This window comes from Pseudopipra pipra, chromosome 1 (genome assembly GCF_036250125.1).
Source record: "Pseudopipra pipra isolate bDixPip1 chromosome 1, bDixPip1.hap1, whole genome shotgun sequence".
In the NCBI taxonomy this organism is placed as follows: domain Eukaryota; kingdom Metazoa; phylum Chordata; class Aves; order Passeriformes; family Pipridae; genus Pseudopipra; species Pseudopipra pipra.
In genome coordinates this window covers 106170855-106184131 of record NC_087549.1, presented here as the reverse complement: position 1 = coordinate 106184131, position 13277 = coordinate 106170855, and positions in this window count along the sequence as shown.

Genomic DNA, 13277 nt, shown 5'->3' with positions numbered 1-13277 from the left:
GGGTAGATAAATTGCACAATGATAAAAAATTGTCTTACTGTTTCAGAAAAGGCAGGAGAAAGCTGTGACTGGTATCAGCAATAGCCAACAATGAACAATTCTGTGTGGCCACATAGCTGTCTATAAAAACATATATATGAAAAGCCTCTCTCAAGCCAAGGAGGCATTAAAAAGTTATCATTTTCTTATCCTATATCTCTTGAGAGTTGATACTGGAAACACAAGGGAATGGGGAATTACTTTTAATAGTATCCAAAGTAAGGTGAGGTAAAAAAAGCTCCTTTTTACTTGTAAATATGTGGCTGAGTTGCATCTGGAGTTGGATGCACTGACTTAAGTGATAGAAGTGAATGCAAGCTCAAGAAGGCAATGTGGGTGAGGAGAAAAAACAAGATACATGGTTAAAGTGGAATTTAGTGGAATTTACCACTAGAAAATATCGTGTAGAAACCCCCAGAAAAGTGTAAGTCCATTTTCTCACCTAATCTTTTCATTAAATTTTCACTGAAAAATAAAAAGCATCAAACAACCTCAATTCCCTCCTTAAGGAAGAGATGATGCTGCACTTATAATTTTGAGGGGCAGTCAGACACAACAGTGATGGATGCTGAGTTTGAACTCAAATAAGATTGGGTTCTGTTCCTCCAGCACCCATTATCATTTCTGCCTTATCAAAAACTTATCATTCATATACTCTCTCAACAGGAAAATTATGCCCCTTTTTTTTTGCAGAAAAGTAATGTAAATCAACATGCTATTTGCAAACTGAAATCACCAAACAAGCTGTATAACAATTTTTCAAAAGACATCCTAGGCAAAAAAAAAGGTCAAAACCAGCCTCCGATGAAGGCTGAAGAGAAAAGCTTTGCTGTGCATAGAATGACTAGAATAGGGAAGAAGGCATTACCAGATGTTCCTCACTGGAGTACGGCATAATCCATTGTATTGAACTGATGGATCCAATGCAGTTAAAAGAGACATTTTATCCATGGGTGTTGAGACCCTGAAAGTAAAATCCTGTAACCAATGTGACTTCTCAGCAACAGCCACACCTGAATATAATACCTTCATATTCTTTCCTTCATACACAACATACTCCTTGCCCCATCTCCACCAGTTACCGTGGAGGTACCAGGAGTGTGGGGAGCCCTTTCAGACAAGCAGTCAGGAAAACAATGCAAGAAGTCTGTCTTTCACTGTACTTGTTCCACACTTCTTCCCTGAGCCTTATCACACAGTGAGGTGTTTTTGTTCTGTTTCACCAGTGAATAGATCCAAAGGCTGCAAAAGCTCATTATAAAATAAATCTTTTGGAATATGGGTTATCAGGGATGTCTGAACTGCACAGCAACACTTTGGTATCAGTATTTCTTGGACAGACTGGTTATTATTTCAGTTTTACTAACTTCTCATTCTTTTCAGACAGTGCTTAGAAATGATGAAACATCTTCAGTTTATGGCAATAGATTTTGCTTGAACAACAATGTTCAGTTCTCAGTTCTATCTCAGACTTCCTTTGTCATTTGGAGGACTTCACACATCTGCATTGCTGTATTTTCTACTGCCCTCACCATAGATTTTTCTGGGTGCCTGTGCTTTTATTTGGCATGGCATAACCAAATCCTAGGCACGTGTTGGACTTCCACATACTACTGGTATAAAAAGTAACCAATATGTTTGGATTTTTAGTACATGTTACCAGTCTCACAGGAATAATTTGTTCTTCTGCATGAAGATACAAACACCAGCCATCCTTCCCTTTCTCTTATATAATTCAGATTCTGCTGCTAAGCTGCACAGAATAGATTCCCTTTGTCATAGAATCAGAAGGAAACTGTTTTCACCACTTTTAATCAAGCAACAAGCCACAGGACCATGGTCCAACAACCTGAATACAGAGAATTAAGCCCTACCACCAAAAATGAAGATAAAATTAGAGATACATGAGTAACTACTTTTTGGTTCATGTCTGTTCTTGTAAAGCTGATGCAAAAGGTGCTTCCTGTTACCTGGAATATTATCGATTTTTTCTCACTATATGTGAGAAATAAAACATAGAATGGTCCTAAACAAAAACCTCAGACTTGACTAGCCTGAGCTCACTGTAGTTTTTCATCTGCTGACTGAGGACCAGTGTTAAATTGTTAAAAATACAAAATTGCTATGAAATGACAGGTATAATGTACACAAGTAGCCACCCACTTTGGCTTAGTAGTCAGATGCAGGCAAAATTCTCAAATGACATTAGAAGAGGGTGATGAGCTTTATCACAAGACATGAATCCTATTGATTAACCTACACTTCTTCGCACTGTTATAAAATAATTGCATGAGATAGCAAAGTACCTACTAATATATGAGCAATGGTCATCATCTCTATGGTGACACACATTAAGTCAGACAGAAAACTGTTTGTTGCCAAGGATTATTGCTCAGTCAGTCCCAAAGCTTTAAGGCAATGGCAAATGGGGGACAGTTTTTGACTGTACACTTTTGCCCAAGAAATAAAAGAGAAAAAAAAAAAAAAAGACAAACAGCAGTTCAGGACAAAGTGAAACACTACATGCTGGGGTCATTAAGTTTTCATTCTGTGCATTAAACATTAATAAATAAACAAGAATGTAAATAGTGAAAAATAGAAGAAAGACTGTTTTGTTTTAACAATTCTTATTTAATTCTCAGACAGGACATTTTGTTTCTGAAATATTTAATTTAGAGGTTCTTGATAGTCTCTTCAGCTATCAAATACCAAATGCTAATTGGATCTTGAGACTTAACTAGCTGGACTGAAATGCCAAAAAAATAAAGGTTACTTAATCATCAAAGTAATAACAGTTCCACTCTGAAAAGAGCTCTTGTACAGTTTGCTCAAGCTAAATCATACTGTAGTGATTCTTGAATAAAAAAGACTGCAGGATCAATACTCACAGTCATGTAAGTGTCAGAAAATATAGGCTTTACTGCAAGCATTTTCCAGGACATAGGAGAGAACCCTCACTTCATTGCTCAGTTCTGCCCTACTCCCATTTTTGTATGTATTAAAGAACATACATTAGACTTTAAATCTCTCCATGGAAGAGATGGTTGTCCAGTATCCCACAGCCAGTGCTGTCACTGCTACCTCCCAGCAAGATGTCCACAGCCTGCTTGTGACCAGGAGCTGAAGATAGTGCCCTGCTCACACAAAAAGTCTGTCCTTGAAAATAAATTACTTATGGTACAACACAAGTGAATCTGTTTCTGAAGTTAATCCATAATGACACAGATGGCTGGTTTTGCCTGTGAACTCACTGTGTTAAGCAAGTGCTGATCTTCCTGGGAGAGGGAAGTGAATCCTGCTGACTCACCAGTACAAGTGAGGGGTTGGAAGAAAGATTGGGAATGACTCTGAAAAATTAATGCCTAGGTAGAAGGGCCCTCAAGGATGCAAATTCAGGGACATATCTGGAAGCAAAATTTGGTTTCATAATAATTATAAATATAAGTGAAGAGTCACTCCATAATAAGATTAGTTCTGACAGTCTGAAAAACATGTTGGCTACATTAACAGCAGTCTGAGAAAACTCCCAGGCAGGTGTCTATAAGCCATTAGTATCTATCTAGAAGGCAGTAACAATTAAAAATGAGCACAGAAGGTAACAATATAATTTTGGGGCTATGGGGAACGAGAGAAGATAGTGTAGAAGAGTGAGAAATAGACTTCATAAGCCCTACAAGTTCTGTACTGCCCCCTCTTTGATAAACTGTTCATCCAGTTTGCTCTAAATTCAAATCATTTATTATTACATATTCAAATACATATTATCATTATTTTTAAATTCAGTTTCTTTTAGAGAAAATACATTTTTACTTCCCAGTCATGTGAAAAGAAACTTATAAGATGTTCCATAAAGATAGGCTGGACCTATGTGAAACATTTCTTCTACAGAAACTACATCATATGGATGTCTGATCAGAAAACTAAGATCCTGATCTCACTGTGCACTGTCATAATCAACCCCAAGTGTATGCTCTTTTACTCTCATAAAAACAAGAAGAAAATGAACATAGTGTTTCCATGTGAATTTCTATTTCAGAAGCACTGGAATGTAAGAAAAGTGTTCTCTAGAGGCAGACCAATACATTGCCACTTTTCCTGCACTGTGACCTTCCTTTCTTATATCACAACCAACTCTAAACTCCTCTTTCAAGACAAAGTTAAAATAAAAGGACAACTGAAATTTAAGAAAAAATACAAAATAAGTGTTCTCATCATGTCTCAGAGAAATCATAAACAATTTACATAGTTTGTCATGAAAACCAGGGGAAAATGTAGGCATATGCCTGAGCTCTGTTTTTCTTGTGACTAAGTGGAAGTTTTTACTTCAAAGTCCATCACCAAACCCAAACCAGGGTGTTGACACTTCTGTGATTGATCTCTGTCAGTCTTGACTCTGTAGAAAACACTGAATATTTATACCCAGGGGAACTGATTATTCCACAGTCCAGTGCTGTTGGCTCTGGCCTGGAACATAGGAAAGTGTTTCTAATCTCCTGTCCCAGTGACAGTATAGTTCTTTGCATGATGTAGAGAAGCTTGCAGACTATTATGTATATGCCTATGACTTCTCCTTTCTTTCCCATCTATCCCTTTCAGTCAAAACTTTCCCATCTCCTTACTTTTATCTAAAAGAAACTCCTTAGAAGCAACTGTAAGGACATTCCTGTATGAAAAAAAAAAAAAATCAGTTTAATGATCTGCTTTTCCACTGGGAGTCCATGTTCTCAGAGAAATCTTTACTATCTGTAGAAATGGTCCCCTGACACCTAGTTACAATCCTCTTGGGAGAGAATCATCAGTATGAGCAAAATCTCAGCTCTGTCCAGCCCTGACTTCTGAGAAATGTGGACTCTGGATCTTCTCAAGTGTTGGACAGTAAGCAGAGACAAACAACTGACAGGCACATGGTCCCTAAAAAAAAAGGAAAAAAAAAAAAGATGTTTATTTATCTTTCTGCAGCCTTGAATCCCAACAATGGTACCTGCATGTGCTACTCACTGCCACTCCACCACCTCTGCAATGTGTCACGGAGGACTTGAATCATCTCTGATGGACGTCGGCACACATCCCGCCAAGCATCTGACAGAATAATCTGCATGATCTGCTTGTGATTGACGCCAACCTGTTAGAAATCACTTGTCTCCAACAAACTGTTCTGAACAGTTTGTTTGATGTATTTGATAGGAACTGGGAGGAGAAAATAATAATTTAATAATGCAACATGTCAGAGCTAAATTATTTTTTGCTAGGAAAACTGTGGTTTTGTCATATATGTCGCTGAATTAAACTAAAAAAGGAAATGCTCAGATCTAGAGTGATGTTCTGGTAATGGATTAAGTGGTTCTAGTTGTATTGAGAAGCACAGCAAGGGTCAACACAAAGGATTTATTTCTTTTGCTGCCTTAGTCCGTGAAGAGCAACTCATCCTTACCATGTTGTTGCACTGGCAGGCAGGGCAGAACCTCGTGCAAGACAGCTGCTCTCAGTACTGGCTTAAATCCTGCCTGGGCAGTGAAGAAAGCCATTTGCCCTGTGCTGATTTCTTCACAGCTGACACACTGCAGAAGCCAGGAGCCCCCGCTTGGGTAGAAGCGTTTTATGTGTTTGATGGGAGATACCAAACAAGATCCAAGAGAGAAAGGTCTGAAATATTAACCATATTTTTAGCATGTTTTAGAAGTTAACCCCCTCCCCCCAAAAAAACCAATAAGGACAATATTGTAGAACAACATGACATGAAAATATTCTTGCCCTTTGAAAATCAAGAGGAGTGCTGAGGTGATGGACATCCACATTTGGTGGCATTTCTTTGACCCTGGTAGCCCAAACTCCACTAAAACCTTAAATAGGAAGGGATAGATTTATGAAGGTTCTTCAGCTGAGCAGCTCTGTCATTTTGTCTTGGGGAGGAGAAGGAACCAAAACCCAAATGCTCAAGAACCCCTTGACAGTTACCAATGAACAGTAACAGACATCCAACTGTCATAAAGTAATAAGAACTGAAAAGCCCTGGCGACAGCCACAATTTCTCAGAGAAATTTTACTGTGGCTAAGAACCTTCTTTTCCTCTGCTAACAGCACAAACTCAGCTTTACCCATGCTGCAACATTAATGAGCCCGGCATGGGCTACAGAAGCCACTCAAAAACTGGGAAAATATATAAATGGTTATGTATACAACACTGCTGCAGCTACACTGACATCATCTGCAATCTGCTCTGCATTGCTGTGGAGCCACACTGATATCAGATCTTTTGGTAGCTTATTTAAAGCTAGTTGATCCAAGAATCCCAGTCCTATTTTCATCTGCACCATACACAGACTCTCCACCTTAAAATGAATCTCAAATTCTCCGTCTTACTGTTTTTTTCACATCTGCTTTAGTTTTAGCCATTTAATCTTTCCAAGCACCTTTCTCCTGTTTTTGGGGGGATTTTTGTTCAGAAGGATTTTAAGTTTTAATTTTTGTTTCGAAGTTCATCATTTCAAGCGCTTTAATTGTCATTTAAGTGTCATTTTACTTCTCTGGGCTGGTAACTATAGCGTAAATGACACCAGTTCAACATCCCTAGACAGAGAGTGCCCCGGTTTCTCCAGACAAAGAAAGCTTTTCCTGGAGATGAGGCCTTTAATGGGCCATTATCTGAAATTATTAACTACCAACAAATATCACCTCATTCTCCTCCCCCTGCCCCCCTAACCAGTTTTAAAAGTATTGCATAGTATCTTCAAGAACTGGAAGATAGATAACTTTGCTGACAATTTATACAGCAAAAGGAATAATACGTGACAGGCAATTGTGAATTCTAATCTCTATAACTGCACTTAGGAAGCCTCAGCTATATCAGATGAGAATGAATCTCAGTAGTTATTATTTAAAGCATCTTTTATTTTCTAAATGCCACTGAAGCAAGGAGTTTCATAATAGCAATAGATCCAGGCTGAATTTTTCTTTGAAGTGGAACAGGATGATCTACATTGAACTCCAGTAAAAACAGGGAAACATATTTGCTTTAAGAGACATCACATTGAGGAACTCAGTGGCATGACATAGGGTCAGTAAATGTCAAGATATTGGGGTCTAGCTGCGTTTGCTAGGATGCCTAGCTGAATCACACACATTCAATAGGTCAGAAAATCGAGACCAGTTTTGTTGGAAAATTTTAAGGAAGTTTCTTCCTAAATTTAACCCTAGTCATGGGAGATGATATGCTAAGCTAGAACAGCTAGTATTTTTGTAGAAATTTTCAAAATGACAATTTGTAGATCCAGGTGATGTTTATGCTCCTCTTTCATGTAAGACTCAACTGTCTCTTGCACCTGTGTAGGCTTTTGTTTGTGACCAAACAACTGTGTTCCGCAACCTCAACAAATGCCACATCTCTTTTTGGCACTTTTACACTGAAATATTTTAATTTACTTTACTGCACCCATCTTTCAGAAACAAAAACAAACAAAAGAAAAAAAGTCATGTTCCACTGATATTTACATGGTACAGTATATCTCCCATGACCATCCCAAAGTTAGGGAGCTACTTAAAGTTAATCAGGCAGGATCCTCCTACTGTCATAAGGAAGAAACAGGTACACTTATAAGACCATTCCATCCTCCTTAAGATAATATAAAACATAACAGAGCTGAAGATACCTTTCCTATCAGAAGTGTTTTGTTCTGTATTTTTCTGTCCAGAGAAAGTAAGTAAAGCTGAGTCTTTGCTATGCAAGAGAACTAATTTCAAGGTTCTCCTCACTTTGTTGAATAAGTTGTTCTGATTTATCTAGCTGCCACAAGATCCTGCTGTTGTAATGTAAGTTGCCCTCCAGCTTTCTAATACATCATAGACCACGCAGTTCCAAAAGCCAAGAAAAGCACTACTTTCAACTATTTCCCTACTAAATAATGCATTTATTGTAAATGCCTATAACTTTTGGGGAACTTGAAAAAATACTGTGGGTTTTTTCTATCACTGAGGCAAGGTTATATCTATCAATTATTATATTAAAAATTTAAAATTTTATGTTTGTGTGTGTCTGTCAGACTCAAAAAAAAAATGTTATCTCTTGACTATTACAGATTCTGGTACTGCATATGCTCAGGCATACTTAGGGAAGTACCTGAAAGAAATCTATTCAGTGGCAATCTTATTTTCTGAGTATAAAAGAGCTATCTCTAGAGAAAGTACTCCTATATTCCCAGACTACTTATTTCACAGGAAATAAAAAAACTGAAGTACTAATCTCTTCCACTCAACGGCACATTTGTATTACAAGAATCATACTCACAGTAAACAGCTTCTAACAGTAGTTACGACTTATCCCTAGAAAAGGAGGATGAAATAGGAAAAGACACTGAAGATCTACATGAGGCTCAAGATCAACATGAGGCATTAGGAGAAAGATTTCAGATGTCCAATCCCTAGAAAGTATTCATAGGCACAGGACCCTTTTTGACAGATGGATAATTTCCCTGACTATATGGCATATCTGACCTTTAGGAATCAAGCCTGGTGTGACTGATAAGAAAAGTGTTAGGCTTAGAGGAGAGGTGATAAGAATAGAAGAGGTTTGACTTGTAATCTTTTTGGCTGAAGTGAATGGAGAAGGAATGGGATAAACAAGACTACAGCAATATAAAACTATCAGAAGACAAGAAAAGGAATATTAAGCAAAATGAAAACTCTATAGGAGTGAAAATTATTCAAACAACATATGCAGTCAAATGTATATGTAATGCACTTAAAATCGGACAGACCAGATAATTGCACAGAAATTAAGAACCTAGATTATAGATCATGCAGCAAGTATTTTATATCTCTTTGAATTTGTGACAGTAGATGTTAAACAACAAATTTAGAATTTTTTAGTTAATAAGGGAAAAGTTGTTTTGGTCAATTAGTCTGACTACAAAGATAGAAGAGACTTTGAAATAAATTCTGAAGGCAAAAACAAAATATATGCTAAGTGAAAAAGGAAATGTGTATGTGGGTCTAGACTGCATTGAACTATTTTCTTTTTTGCTAATGAATCTGATTTTTACATGAAGGAAATGCTATAGGTCTCATTAATTTGGACTTAATTAAAGCATCTTCCAAGGACATATGGGAAATTGTTAAACTAGAGAAAATTGGTAGTAGTAAAAATATTATAACACCTATAAAAATAGCTTCTAGAGAAGACAAGAATACCAGTAAGGGAGAATGGGTCTTTGGTCAACCCTATGTCACATTTTCATTAAGAACTCAGCCATAGTAAGTAATATCCAAGGGATGATGTAATGCTGAGAAACATATCAAAATGGTAAGGACTCTGGCATTGTCTTGGAAAAGCTGGATGACTGAGAAATAGATATGTATTGAGGATAGCTACTTTTAAGTGCAAAGTCACAGATTTCAGGACAAATATCAATAATTTCAGCTAAGGTTTTGGAGTTCATCCTATGAAGGTGAAAAGAAGATGAAAGAAAGAAACATAGCAGTTTATTTCAGGATGATCTACAAGCTACCAACATATTGCTGCTGTGAGAAATGCAATCTTAAGTAAGATGCCTGACACAAGGCAACTCCTTGGGAGTTAAGGAAATAATTATGGTTCTGCTGAAACATCATGTGAAACACAGCTCTGGCCAAGCACATGTAAGAAGTCAATTCAAACTGGAACGTGCATGAAGAAGGATGACAAGAAAGGTCATCATAAGAATGAAAAATTTCTCTTACAAAAAAAGTGAAGCAGTTTGACTCATTCAGTGTAACATATCTTACAACGTGGTGGGGCAAGTACAGGAAATGAGGAAGAGAACAAAAATGCAAGTTATATAAAGTTGTCACAAGCACAGACAGGTAGCCTGCAAGGCTGACATGATTAATACAAACCCTGTTATCAGCTAGCACATGGTCTGTCATATATTTGATTACCTCTGGGTTCCCAGCACAGATTACCAGGTATTTGTAAGGAAGGAGCAGCTTCTCTCAAAGTGAGAAAGAATATCATGCTATTGGAGTGACAGACAATTTCCCACTCTCCTTCTAGAGTCCACCTAAGCTCAAAAGTGCCTCTGCAGCAGTTTCATGATGAGGTTTCCATTTAGAAATCTATACACTCTCCAGCTGTTTCCTTTCTTGTCCATTGTGCCCATCTGCTACTTGTAAATTCAGGATTTTTAAAAACGTATAAATATCAGTATTCAGAAAAACACTTTTTTAACCCTTTAGGTTTACAAACAAAGAGGTAAAACTAAAAAACTTCTATGCATTCCTACATTGATAAATCTTGCTGGATTTTGTCCAGAAATAAGTGAATATGTTCAATATATTAAGAGAAGGTAGCACATTGATAGGCTAATCTGAAGAATGGCCTGAAAGGAATCAACCTCATAATTATACCTCACTTACATTGTACCTTTCCTTTACTATTTATAATCTTACATTTTCTTAAAAGTCAGCTGTCAAAAAGAAACCAAAACAGTCATGTGCCTGTTCACAATAGGCAACTAAAAGCAAATACTCAGCTCTGTGTGGGATTACTGCTGGTTAGTTTCTACTAGAACATGCCACACACTTCAAAACCTTAAAGTTACTAATTAAGACAATCAAGAGGATGACTGAGGGTGCCATTCTCCAACCCAGATTACCAGAAAATAAACACTGAAAGAGAAATTAAATGACACCTTTGGCAACGGTTAATGCAGCTTAACAACATATAAAGGAAAACACAGACCCTCAGGGAGCCTTCTAGCAAACCCCTAGGGCTCTAGGCTGAGACCCAGAACTGCCCATCAGGAATGACAGCGGCAGAAATCAAAGGGACTTTGGCATACTTGGCCCCATTTGGTACCCCTCTCACTTGACCCTTTGCTACTGCTAGTTTTGTAATGCAATCCCATTCAGTGCATTGGTGGGGGAATAAAATAAACTCAGCCTACATTCTAGCAGACCACAGGGAAATTAAGGAACTAATTTTGAAACACCATGTTTACAAACAGTGGCCCAGTTTACAGAAATCTTCAGGGAGCTGAACTTTTAATGACAGTTTTAAATACAGTGAAATAGGTTTCAGAAGGAAAAGCAGTAGCTGTCCAGAGACTGTAAGGTGTGGGTGGGAGCAAATGGTAGTCCTATAAAGAATGGAGCAGCTGCTGCCAGTTTGGCATAGTTATGCAGTATTTCGCATATATCACCCCTGAGGGTGATTATCTTTCTGTCATGAGCATAAAAGACAGATAACTCATGAGCCAGTTGCATGTCTTTCTCATAAGTGGTAGGGAGGTAACGCACTGGTAGCTCTTTGGAGGTTAAATATATTTATTCTATTGGAATGAGCTTTTATTATTATGATATTTGAAATGGACAGATATTGTCTGAAATCCTGATTTTTCATTTCTCTGTCTGTTTGGGTTAAGCTTTTTATTATATCTGCATTATGCTTGCTACAGTAGAAAGCGTGAGTAATCCAGAAGAGGCAGTGAAAAGAAACATTGGATAAGCATACACATTCCTTCATTAGACTTTATGGTGCAAGGACATGCACATGTTTTCTTTGGGTAGCTATGTGGATGAAAACCTGCCCAAAGGGGAGATCAGTAATACAGACCATTATTAAGAGCTCTATATTTTGTTCCTGTGATAAAATAGTGACAAGTAAGAAATTTTGAGAGGGAAGCCATGGAGCGGTACAGTTTCTCTAAATCCCCCAAAATTCTCTCTCTCCTCCCACCCCATCCCCCTCAACCCACCCCCTCAGCACCACTCCCATGTCATAGCAATGTAGATTTGTAAAATGAGCAACAGAAACAGTTTACACTGTCATGAGACCCTGACCATTCCCCCTGAGCAACACTAGTAGCCCAGCAGGGCCACGTCCAGGGCAAATAATTACTTTAGGACTTGATTAGGACATACTTGATTATTTAATGAAATTTTCAGAAGCCCTGGCCCCAAGTGATTTTTTTTTCTGTGAAATATGAGCAACTCTGAGTCAACCTTTCATTTGTTAAGCTAAAGCAACTTTTTTTCAATAGAGGACAGGCAAGGTGCATCATCAGGGAATTAGCCTGTATCAAGGATGCTGGAGCCTACATTTCAGACTTTTTGGCATAATCTCATTAAAAACTTTAAAACAAGAAGAACCTATGCACAGCAACACTGCAGCTGAGAAAGATAGGTACAAGCACCAGTGGGACACTTTCTTTTTTATGGGTGATTCACTTCAAATTTGGCTCCTAGTTTGAAGGGACTGGTCCCTTTTACTCCTATATTGGACAGCTCGGTTGGATGGTAAAAGTTAAAAAGGAATCTAGCTGTAACCTTCATGTTCAGAATGGTGTTTTTTTGTCATCATAAGAAGGATCTATCCATTAATTATTCATCCTTCTTCATTATCAGCTTAATCTAAAACTGCATTTTAAAATAATAAAATAACAATATACAGGTTCTTGACTCATTGTATCTTCATAACCATCATAAGATAAGTTAATTTGGCCCTTTAATATAACCAATATGTTGCAAAAAAGTTAAAAAACCACCACAGCTATTTTTCACAGAAATTGCCTTACAGCTGCTTTCGCATAGAGGGCAAATACAGTACGGAGACAGAACTCTCTCTTCACTTCCTTCCTTTTGCATTATAACAGCATTATATAGAGCAACACACTAAAAATTTAAAAAGTAGGTTGCTTGTATGTTGAGCTGAAAAAAAACCTGCTTAAAATTCTGATCGAGGCTGATTATTCTAACTGCTGAACAGCTTTTTCAACTGCAAGGCTCAGAAGGATTCATCCATACAATGAACCACTGTCACTCAATCAAAGAAGTTTGATAATCCACTTTTGAAAGCAATAATTTCCTAAATTCTGTGAAAAGATCAATCTTTTTCCTCTCAGATTTTATAAATTGTTCCTATTACAGCATTTTTTTTAATGTTAAAAGACAATTAACTCTATTACTGAGAAAGCAAGTTGAATGGTACCATAGAAGGAAAGTAAAACAAAAGCCATCTGAGAGATGTTCTGAATGCCTTGTTGCAGCAGAGGACTGGGTGAAAAGTACCTTCTCAATTACTACAGCCAGTTTTCTCCAGAAAACTGGGATAACTTTTTATTTGGGACTTAGATAGCTTTCATAAGCAAGTACACGTGCCTCGATGGCTCACATTTCTATTAGTTTTTGACAATTTGCATTAATAAGCACATAAATAGCAACTTTTCAGGAAATTAAAAAAAAAAAAGCCACAAAAAAAGCCAACCAAC